The sequence below is a fragment of the Salvelinus sp. IW2-2015 genome, linkage group LG15, assembly GCF_002910315.2.
Source record: "Salvelinus sp. IW2-2015 linkage group LG15, ASM291031v2, whole genome shotgun sequence".
NCBI lineage: Eukaryota > Metazoa > Chordata > Actinopteri > Salmoniformes > Salmonidae > Salvelinus > Salvelinus sp. IW2-2015.
Window position 1 is genome coordinate 46282380 of NC_036855.1, and position 12258 is coordinate 46294637.

Genomic DNA, 12258 nt, shown 5'->3' on the forward strand with positions numbered 1-12258 from the left:
AATAACTTTGCGTGCTGCAGGCCCAGGTATGGATCAAAGTTGGTGAGACATTCAATGACATCAACCGATATKCTGTACCCTATGTCAGAGAGGTGTTTTTGGGACCACATCGTTTCTATTGTCCTGCTAATAGCCCTTGTGAAAAAAAGTGTTTGAAAACATGTTTTCAAAATGCCTCCAGGGACGACAGGCAAGTTCCTTACTTTTTCCCCCTTCCACTTGCCTCTTCCATTTTTGCGGTAATGCTGCAATTAGTTGGTTGTAATTTTGGGTAGAGCAGACATTTCCATATATTTGTGTTAGCTGCTTGTGTGACAACTCCACCATTCCTATTTATGATATCATCTACAAAGATGATACCTTAAAAAAAATGTTATCGAAAAATAAAGGTTCGGAGTTAAAGTATTTAATACATTGCAAGTTGGGGGTATTTGTTTTCCCACACATAGCAGAGCTATCCTTTTGTAAAGGTTGAAGAGTCCATTGTCCTGCTAATAGTTCATCATGGAAACGTTGTTTGCACCCATAGGTTTTAGGCCTGCAGTAGGTTAAAATAGGCAAWGCCTTCTGGGAATGTTTAAAAGTCCAAAAGTTATTGGTGGAGTTAGAATTTTGGCTGTCAGAAGTATTAAAATCAACCAAGGTTAGCCTTTAAAGGCTTTATTATCCAAATGTTTGAAGTGCAGCACGCATCTGATTATTCAATATGAATAGGATCTATTTTGTTTACATTCTTCTTTGTAACCACAATGTCACAAATAATTGAACACACACAACATGAGCAGATTAACTTGGTCAAAACATTTATTTATTAAAGGTTATCAATAGATCAACGATATTTTGGAGATTTCGCTTTCAAATAACCGAAAGTGAGCGGTTGTAAACTGAATAAAGGGAAAAGGCCATTCTTGAACATGGGGTGAGACAATAGGCCCTTTTAATTTTGTCTGGCTTGCCATTCCAAATAAAATATTTTTTGCTCAAATCATTTACAGGTCGCTAGCTGTAGGCAAAACCATAAGCAAATAGGAATGACTTTGATATGACTAAAGAGTTAWTCAGGGTGATTTTCCCACAAAAAGACAGGTATTTTCATCAAGGACATGTTGATTGCAGAGTCCACAAACAGGAGGTGGAGTTCCAGAGCTCACAGGTGTGCCTGGCATGGATTGTGACTCCATCTCGCTCCTTGCCCTCTTTGACGCGTCATTTTCCGCCTGAATCTCCGCCAATAGAGCCTGACTCTCCGCCAATACCACCTGGCTCTGGACCAATGCATCAGCTGATTAATTTTACAATCACAATCCTAACATTTCCAAATAAAAATCTGAKTGATTTATCAAGACCAGTCCCCATGCTCTGTCATTCAATAATAATAATAATAATTAATTCAGAAGGTTAAACCCATAGATTTTAGGCCTGCAGTAGGTTATAATAAACAKAAATTTGCATGTCAATTCATAAACCATGTGCCATGGAAAATCTCTTCCCAACTATTTTGCAATCTATATGGCACAGCTGTCAATTTTCTTTAACCAATTTTGGTCTTTAACGCAGGGCCGACAGACAAGTTCCTTACCTTTTCCCCTTCCTTTTAAAGTYTTTKATCAATTAGTATATTTCAGTTTAACCACTATTTGTTGTATTATTTGTTGTTTTTGGTGGATTAAATGGAAATTGCAAACAATTTTGTATGGCTCGTTTAAAAAAAAAAAATTGGGGGAGATTTTGATTTCAAATAACCGAAAGTGAGCGGTTGTAATCTGAATAAATGGAAAAAGGCCATTCTTGAACATGGGGTGAGACATTCTTACTAAATTGTAAATAAAGCCAGTTTGTTATTTAGAATGTTTTTAGAGGGAGGGAAACCAAAAGCCCACCATGCCTATTTTTGAAAAATTGTCTCCACATGTCAAGTGAAATCCCCCCATTGTATTTTACCCAAGTTCTCTCTTAACTGCAATACCGTTAACGGGAATCGATATGACAAAAATACGAAAACTGAAGCGCGAACACTGCTTTTAACCAGGGGCAAGGTGACCGGAAGCATTGACCGAATACAAACAGTGTAGCTATTCTCTCCGCAAGGCAATCAAACAGGCTAAGTCCCAGTACAGAGACAAAATCGAGTCGCAATTCAACAGCTCAGACACAAGAGGTATGTGGCAGGGTCTACAGTCAATCACGGATTACAAAAAGAAAAACCAGCCCCCGTCGCGGACCAGGATGTCTTGCTCCCAGACAGGCTAAACAACTTTTTTGCCCGCTTTGAGGACAATACAGTGCCACTGACACGGCCCCCTACCAAAACCTGCGGGTCTCCTTCACTGCAGCCGAGGTGAGTAAAAACATTTAAACGTGTTAACCCTCGCAAGGCTGCAGGCCCAGACGGCATTCCCAGCCGCGTCCTCAGAGCATGCGCAGACCAGCTGGCTGTTGTGTTTACGGACATATTCAATCAATCCTTATCCCAGTCTGCTGTTCCCACATGCTTCAAGAGGGCCACCATTGTTCCTGTTCCCAAGAAAGCTAAGGTAACTGAGCTAAACGACTACCGCCCCGTAGCACTCACTTCCGTCATCATGAAGTGCTTTGAGACTAGTCAAGGACCATATCACCTCCACCCTACCGGACACCCTAGACCACTCCAATTTGCTTACCGACCCAATAGGTCCACGACGACGCAATCGCAACCCACTGCACACGCCCTAACCCTATGGACAGAGGAAACCATGTGAGAATGCTGTTCATCGATTACAGCTCAGCATTAACACCCATAGTACCCTCCAAAACTCGTCATCAAGCCTCGAACCCTGTCTCGACCCCGCCGCTGTTGCAACTGGGTCCTGGACGTCCTGACGGGCGCGCCCCCAGGTGGTGAGGGTAGGTAACAACATCTCCACCCCGCTGACCTCAAACTGGGGCCCACAAGGGTGCGTTCTGAGCCCTCTCCTGTACTCCCTGTTCACCCACGACTGCGTGGCCATGCACGCCTCCAACTCAATCATTCAAGTTTGTCAGCTATGACACTTACAGGTGGTAGGCTTGAGCTTCCACACACGACGAGACGGCCTACAGGGAGCGGGAGGTGAGGCCCTGAGTGTGGTGTCAGAAAATAACCACACTTCAACGTCAACAAAACAAAAGGAGATGATGTGGACTTTCAGGAACAGCAGCAGGGCAGCACCCCCTATCCAGCATCGACGGGTCAGTAGTAGGAGAAGGTTGGAAAGTTTTAAGTTCCTCGGTGATACACATCCACGGACAAAACTGAACTTGGTATCCACCCACACAGAACGCGTTTGATAGAAAGGCGCTATGCCGCGCCTCTTCAACCGTTAGCTGGGCTGAAGACAATGTCTGCCTTGTCACTCATAAAGCCACTCTAACAAACTTCCTACGCAGATCTCATGCACAAATCGAGAGTCATTACCTGTCGGGCGTGTGTATTCACCGCTCTGGTAGCGGCAACTGTCTCGCAGCCCCCCAAACTCTCCAGTAGGAGTTAGACGTCTCCCGAGCTCGAAGCTTAGTTCGATCGCCCATTTCATCTCCGGTCGCAAATGACTATCTGCCTTACTCCTCCAGGACAGCTCTACACCAGCCTCGATGTCATCAGGAAGGTCCATAAAGATCATTCAAAGGACAACAACCACCCCAAGCCACTGCCTGTTCACCCGTAATCATCCAGAAGGCGAGGTCCACGCCTCAGGTGCATCAAAGCAGGGACCGAGAGACTGAAAAACAGCTTCTATCTCAAGGCCATTCAGACTGCAGTAAAACAGCCACCACTAACATTTTTAGCCGCCGCTGTCCAAGCATATCCTGACTCAATCTTCACAGCCTATCTTCTCATAGAAATGGCGATTCATTTGCATGCGAAATTATGTCACAAATGTTACACTAACCACTTTGAGAACATGCCACTAATATAATGTTTACATACCCATTCTCAATTACGCCATCTCATATTGTATCTACTGTAACCTATATCATCTACTGGTCATCTTGACCACTTTTCTTTATGTAATACACTGTGGCCACGTAGCACCTGTAAACTATTGCCACTTATGTTTTACATTACCCTACAGTACTCATCTCATATGTAACTTATACCGTAGTCGTACTAACCAGTCTACGCATCTCTGCTCATGCTTCGCCCTCAATGTTACCACCACATCATTCATATATCTTTATGTACATATTCTTTAATCCCTTTACACTTGTGTGTGTGTGTAAGTAAGTAGTGTGGAATTGTTAGGTTAGATACGTGGTTGGTTATTACTGCATTGCGGAACTAGAAGGCACAAGCATTTCGCTACACTCGCATTAACATCTGGCTAACCACTGTGTATGTGACTAATAAAAATTTGATTTGATTTGATTTGATTTGAACAGCCAGTGAAAGTGTAGGCGCCAAATTCAAACAAACAGAAATCTCAATTAAAATTCCTCAAACATACATCTATCTTATACCATTTTAAAGGTAATCTTGTTGTTAATCCCACCAAAGTGTTCCGATTTTCAATAGGCTTACAGTGAAAGCACCACAAAACGATATGTTATTCACCACCAAGTCACAGAAAAATTCGCCATTTTTCCCGCCAAAGAGAGGAGCTCACAAAAGCTCATAGAGATAAAATGAATCACTAACCTTTGATGATCTTCATCAGATTACACTCATAGGACTTCATGTTACACAATACATGTATGTTTGTTTGATAAAGTTCATATTTATATAAAAAATCTGAGTGACATTGGCGCGTTACGTTCACTAGTTCCAAAAACATCCAGTGATTTTGCATAGCAACATCAATTTTACAGAAATACTCATCATAAATGTTGATGAAAATACAATTGTTAACATGGAAATATAGAATATACCTCTCCTTAATGCAACCGGTGTCAGATTTCAAAAAACTTTACAGAAAAAGCAAACCATGCAATAATCTGAGTCGGCGCTCAGAATTAAATAAATAAATTAATAATAACCCCGCCAAATTGCATGGTGAGTGTCTATGTGTGTAACATGTAGTGCGTATAGCCTAATAATTCAGGATGATAATGTAATCCATATTGTATCACCATCATAGTTGCATCATAATTACCTTTAGACATCATTGAAAACACATCCCAGCATTTCCATAGCAATTGATGTTTCACCATGATCATGAAAGGAGACCTTGCAGTTACATAGAGATGGCTTCACTACGTACAAATGTATCCCGTACAATATTTATTTTTTCCCCTATGTCCCTATTCTGATATCTTCCACCTAGCTTGTTGAAACATATATAAACACGTAGACAAAAGACATAGAAAAGAATAGACAAGTAACATTAAATTCTAGAACAGTTCTCAACAAAGAGAGAGAAGGGAGAGAGGGAGAGAAGATAATATACATTAGAGATGATAGCGAGATCAAGTGTGTATGTGTATGTATAAGTCCGTATGTGTAAGCGAGCATGTAAATTGAGTACGTATGTGTTCATATCCACTTCATAGTGTTCAGATATTTTTACCGTTCCCATAACTTTTTTTTTTCCCTTTAGAATTTAGTATAGCCATGTGTTATGGAGCTGTCTCGGAATAGCTGCCCAATATGTACTTTTTTAGACTTCTGAACAGAATTCGTGAGAAAAGACCACACTTACGTGCGACTTAATTTGTGGGATTTTTTTTATAAATTAAATGCCAATGCTGTTTTCTATGCATGACTTCGCTAAATACTTTGGGAATCTGGTGCACTTTTAGTCAGAAAGGCCTTTTTTTTTTGTGTAGTCAACAGTACACAATTTTCTTCATAACGCATTTCATATTTTGTGGAGCCTAAATTAMAAMAWWTTCTTCATAATGCATTTAATACATGTTGAACAGGTTCATGTAAAATAATGAATGATGTTGGCTTACACTTTTGGCACTTCCAAGGCCTTTCCATGATGATTATTACGGTCATGTCAATCATCATATATACTTAGGCTATTGTAACAGGTTCAATCAGTTAGCAAGACAGAAATGTCAGTTTCCTAGTACCGACTACCACTTGAATGCTGTATTATGCTGGCTTCACATTTCCGTGGGAAATGGGAAGTTGTAAGTCCGACATGATTWTGTTCAAGTGCTTTTGAAGCCGAAACAATTCTTAAACCAATAAGATTGGCAACAACATTTTCTCATTTTCCCACTTGTTATTCCTACTTGGAGGGTAATTCAAATGAAACTTCCCAGTCGGAACTAGGAATTTMCGATAACTCTGAACGCGGCATTAGTATGTGTGATCGACAACAGTAGGGTCTGGGTCGTGGCGTGTTCATCCCCCATACCCATTCMCGACCACTGCGGAGTGAGTGTCAGTAGCCTACTATGTGTCCATGCTATGTGCAGTCAACTAGTATAATTATTCTTTGTGAAGTAAGTATGGTGATTATTATTAAGGTTCTGGTCATCTGAGATACAAGTAGGCTATACAACAAACTATATAACTATAAAATTAAGAAACTAAAGTAATAATGGAATAATTGCAAAAAATGTAATGGAAAATTATCAAATATTTGTTTGCTTTGCGACTAATGAGACATGTCTACACAATAATGTTTTTCAAGGAGCGGTTCCAATGTTTTTCACACAACCTACATCTGTCTGCAGTTTAATTTTATGGATGAATATTTCCATTWAATACATTTCTATGTCAATATTCTCTGCTTTTCCGAAACGGCTGCAGGGGAGGTTACGTTCTGCGTTGTTCGGAGTATATAAGAATATCAAATTAAATGAATCGATAAACGCTTTTCCRGGCAGTTTGAATGTTTRTTATTTTTCTGTGCAGAATCTGTGTATGCTGACCTACATCTCAGATGCGCATCATGACTTCAACAAAGAAGGCGACTTGGAAYGTACCCAATCCTCCCTGCGATCATTCTCTTTCCCGGTGTTGTGCCGAAAATCTCCCCCCTGCTAGAATTCTCCCCCTTCTAATTTCCTTAATTTTGTGGCTAGASTCAGTAGTGGTAATTTCCTGTATTACTCAATAAAGAGAGAGAGAGAGCCAACCACACACAAGTCGGAGTTATATTATAAATTCCATCTTTAATCATATATGAGCTTCACCAAAGCCCTTTTTTGACTCTCAGATCAATTCGGTGTCTATAAATGAATTCTCTGAGAGTGCTTACAAAACAATTCTTAGTTTCATTTATAGCCAAGATACACCCCTCTAAACTTACAAAGAATCCTTTACCCGAAAGAGGAGTATCCCATAGCTAGACAGCATCAGCTATAAATCATCGTTCAGTTTGGTCTCCTAAGACAAGGTTTCAATTTCATTCTTGGTACTTCACTGTCTACCAAAACATTACCTCATCCAATGGCATATATCAATTGYCAAKYCTAGATACTCCCATCCAATAAAACAACCCCTCCTGGATAAGCTCAGAAAAGACAGTGAGCCTCTTAGGTCATATACCAGATCAAGATAAGGGCAACCTCAGAGGGGACATACAATGGTTCCAAACACTGCCATACTCCTCCCCCCCATGAGAAAAGTAGGGAGTGACTGGCGTACAGACATCATATATGAGATAACTAACTGGTTCCCCATTAATAACGCCATCCCTTCACATGGTTTAGGAATAGTTACATACACATTCCCATAAGAAAACAATGTTCCATTCTGTCCTCCTCCCCTTCTGATATTCTACATAGCACCACATGGTTTAACAGATACATTGACATATGAAGACAAGCCTGACCTCTCCCCTCTCTGGGCCCCAATTGACTAAGCCCTAGATCAGAAGGGAAAATGCACTGCCAACCCTATAGTCCAAAGGGACTCACAAGCATATGATGAAAATAACATCTTATCTATCTATGTTACCTAGCTAAATCTGATTCTGCCACGACAAGTCAAATACTTTCTGTGACACACATCAGAGTCAAATACTTTCTATAGAACAAACATCACGTCAGGATAGCAATAAGCATTTCAGAACAACTATGGCTGAATTATTATCCTTACACTTTCAAAAATACTAGTCGAATAAGACATGGGGAGAGGTGCCGAATTTTGTACGGGCGACATGGGCAGGCGCCCAGGGCGGCACTGGGTGYCCCCGTGTGCGGGTGGGCCGGGTGCTGAGGGGGGGTTCGCCCAGGGCGCCATACAAGCTAGAACCGCTGCATAGATTTGAAAAAAATAGTAAAACCGAAAACTGCAGACAAAAATGCTTTCTGCTACTAAGATCAGTGAAATGTAGGCTAAACTGACAACGGCGAAGAGCAGAAATCCCAACTAGCAAGCAAGTCGCAGCAATGAAGGATGCGGAGGGGGTGGAGAATTCTGTCAGGGGGGAGATTTTTGGCACAACACCGGTAAGTGAAGTTTGCAATAAAAGAATGTGGTTGTAATCGCTAGTATGTAACGTGAACTAACTCACTTTTGTACATCGCGCTGGTTCGTACAACTGACCTTATTTTAGCGCCCAAAAAATGTAAAACTTCCAGATCAACTGTAATATCAATACCATTATAAAGCACAATTTCTCCCCTTTCCAACAAAATCAATGATGAGGCCTTCATGATGCCCATCTCTGCATGATTCAGGAAGGCAATGAGCTCCGTCGGGTCTTATTAAAAATGGCGGGTGGGGAAGCGAAACCTATTGTGTGATAGTGAGAAGGAGAGATGTCGTGTKGGGAAACRKCTTTTTTCACTCGAGCTGTCCAATTTATCACCTTATCGCCTCTAAAATGTAAATAAAACACTATAAAGAGTTTATATATTGTGTCATTCGATACCTATTTGAAGGTTTGTGTCGAATTTGAATCAGGTTTTTAGGATGGCGCTAAAGTGATCTTCATAAGTGAACAGCGGCTTTTGAGAGTCATGATAGCTTGCAGTGATGACGCAAAAAATGACTAGGTATCCCCCCCTTACCCTGTCCCTTTCTTGTTTTTAAATGGTGAGATAAGTGCTACAGCTGGTGGAGAAAGGCTGTAAGACAGAATTAGTTGCTTTATGCGTGCTGTTGTTACGCCATGACACGTCACGATGTAACGTACAGCATCGGAGGGGTCCGTTTTTTTCTCCAATAAAATAGAGCCATTGCCATGTCAATCAACGCTTGAATAGAAACGTAGTTCACACCCCAGATGTTGATGTCAACACAGTCGCTACAGTCCCTTTAGTTTTCTTTGCAGCCTCGTTTGAATGTCGCGGTTGCGCACATTTTTACAGAATGGGGTTAGCGTACGTTAATGTTATGGAGATTCATTTTAAGCTTTTTACGGCATTTCTCAATAAACCACTATTTATTTTCATTGATCTGTCAAGGTTTTCAATGAAAATCTTAGCTATAGGCCTACTCAACATTTTCAGCCTAGCGAGCTAGGCTACAGTCTGTGGAGGTTCACGGTGGGCGCAGGGTTTTGTTCTGGCCAACATCTACACACCTGATTCAACTAGTTTGAGTGGCAAATTACTTTAGTCCACATGTGTCAAACTCATAGCAGAGAAGGGTTGAGTGTCTGCAGGTTTTCGCTCCACCCTYGTACTTGATTGATAAATTAAGGTCACAAATGACTAAGGAAATCCCCTCACCTGGTTCGTTTGTCAAAAACCTGCAGACCCTCAGCCCTCTTTGGAATGAGTTTGACACCCCTGCTAAGTTTAGTCTGTTGTTACTGCTTGTTTAGAACAAAATCCTGCACCTACTGTATTTGAATTATATTTTTGCACAAAATGACTTAAATTGAATTATATTTATCTCAGAGCTGACATTTTCTGTACTCCCTCTATTATTGGTAAGCCTAATAAAACTATTTCAACATGTCTTTCCAAAGCCTTTGTAAAGACAGTTTTAGATCTTGTGGAGCAAACAATGGATGAATAGGGAAAACAAGACAGCAATGCTCCCATCCACAGTGAATGTGTATCCATCCAAAGGTCATCTTGTTATCCATCATTCACATTCTTTCCACTTACAAATGAAGTACATCTTAATGCTCAGTTAAAATGTTAAATAAAATAAGTAGCCTACCTATACAGCGGTGAAAACAATTCTAAACTTGTTCTATTCTGTTTACTTTGCAGGTCCAAATAAAGACCCTTCACACTTACCACCCATCTATTCAGACAGCTTAGACCTACAGCTGACACGTTTAGTCTCTCTCTCTTTCTATCCATCCTCTTGACACAGATCTCTTGATCCATCCTCTGACTGCATTTTAAGTAAGTGGATACCTTTTTGCTATTGTTAGAGTAGTTTTTATCTCACAATCTCTAGTTATCCTTGTCAATTCTAGCCCCATGCCAGAGTGGACCTCCCTGGTGCATTCCATCAGTCAAAGATATGTCTATAGGGCAATTCTTTTGTATCCACCTTTCATGCAGAATGGCTCCTGGCTCCATCCGTAAGCTGTGTCCTAGTTGTAAAACATCAATAGGAGTAACATCAAAGAAGTGCAAGTTCTGTGGTGCAAAAATACAGCTAAAGGTAAAGTTAGAGGCCCAACAAATGAAGGCAACAGATGAATGGGCAAATAAGACAATGAAACATGGAAGATATGCCACCTTGGTTAATGCGACAAACAAGCTAGGAAGCTTTATTATGTTTTCCTCTAAAAAGATTTCTGCATTTCTAGCAATGAAAAGCCCTATTTGTTGTCTCATTGTGTCATTTAAGACTGTACATCTAAATGTTATTACTTGACTGATATTTGTTGTGTTTTTGGAAGTTATTTTGTCATTAATGATTCCAGGTACATAGGTTCCACAAGGTAGGAGTGTACCCCCTGCTCCTCCTCAGCTAGAGGAAGAAGGATAACATTTTGTTGTCAACTGCATTGTGTCCTCACAGTGGTATGATGAATCAGACCTCAATGGCAGCAATCCAAAGGTTGTATGAGGCAATTGTGAAAGGTATTTGGACAGAAAGATATATGTTTGTCTACCTTAAGACCCTCTCCTTCCACCACCACATCTGTCAGACTGTAAAAAAAAGTATTATTCCACTTACGCAAATTCTCCAAAGTCATAGCGATTTCTGCATAACGCAGCTTTAAAATAAAAAATACATTCATATTTCTTGTATAATAAAGGGTCAGGAGCAGAAAGTGAGGTGGAAGTCATGTTCTGGATGGTATGTTTACTTCAACTAATCTCCTAGAATGAATTGAGGATATACTGTACATTCAACACCATACAGTGGGGCAAAAAAGTATTTAGTCAGCCACCAATTGTGCAAGTTCTCCCACTTAAAAAGATGAGAGAGGCCTGTAATTTTCATCATAGGTACACTTCAACTATGACAGACAAAATGAGAGAAATAAAAATCCAGAAAATCACATTTGTAGGATTTTTTATTAATTTATTTGCAAATTACTTTGTATATACCTCTTTGTTGGCAATGACAGAGGTTCAAACGTTTTCCTGTAAGTGCTTCACAAGGTTTTCACACACTGTTTGCTGGTATTTGGCCCATTCCTCCATGCAGATCTCCTCTAGAGCAGTGATGTTTTGGGCGTTTGCTGGGCAAACACGGACTTTCAACTCCCTCCAAAGATTTCTCTATAGGGTTGAGATCTGGAGGCGCTAGGCCACTCCAGGACCTTGAAATGCTTCTTTACGAAGCCACTCCTTCGTTGCCGGGCGTGGTGTTTTGGGATCATTGTCATGGCTGAAAGACCCAGCCACGTTTCATCTTCAATGCCCTTGCTTGAGGGAAGGAGGTTTCACTCAAAATCTCACGATACATGGGCCCATTCATCTTCCTTTACACGATCAGTCGTGCCTGGTCCCTTTGCAGAAAAACAGCCCAAAGCGAGATGTTTCCACCCCCATGCTTCACGAGTTAGTAGGTGTTCTTGGATGCAACTTTCAGCATCTTGTCCTCCAAAACACGACGAGTTGAGTTTTACCAAAAAGTTATTTTTGGTTTCATCTGACCATACTGACATTCTCCAATCATTCTCTCTGGATCATCCAAATGCTCTCTAGGCAAACTTCAGACGGGCCTGACATGTACTGGCGTAAGCAGGGGACCAGTCTGGCACTGCGGATTGAGTCCCTGGCGGCGTAGTGTGTTACTGATGGTAGGCTTTGTTACTTTGGTCCCAGCTCTCTGCAGGTCATTCACTAGGTTCCCCCGTGTGGTTTCTGGGATTTTTGCTCACAGTCTGTGATCATCTTGAGCCCCACGGAGGTGAGATCTTGCTATGGAGCCCAGATCGGGGAGGATTATCAGTGTCTTGTATCTCTCTCTTT

At 41.0% G+C, this 12258-nt stretch overlaps 1 long non-coding RNA gene across 1 annotated transcript; it reads left to right on the top strand.

The window, feature by feature from the left end:
• The first annotated feature begins 6786 nt into the window (after nucleotides 1-6786).
• Nucleotides 6787-10908, top strand: LOC139028898 (uncharacterized). Its single transcript, XR_011481114.1, has 3 exons — nucleotides 6787-6928; nucleotides 10087-10224; nucleotides 10755-10908. It is a non-coding gene; the product is annotated as an uncharacterized lncRNA (long non-coding RNA).
• Nucleotides 10909-12258: the final 1350 nt, after the last annotated feature.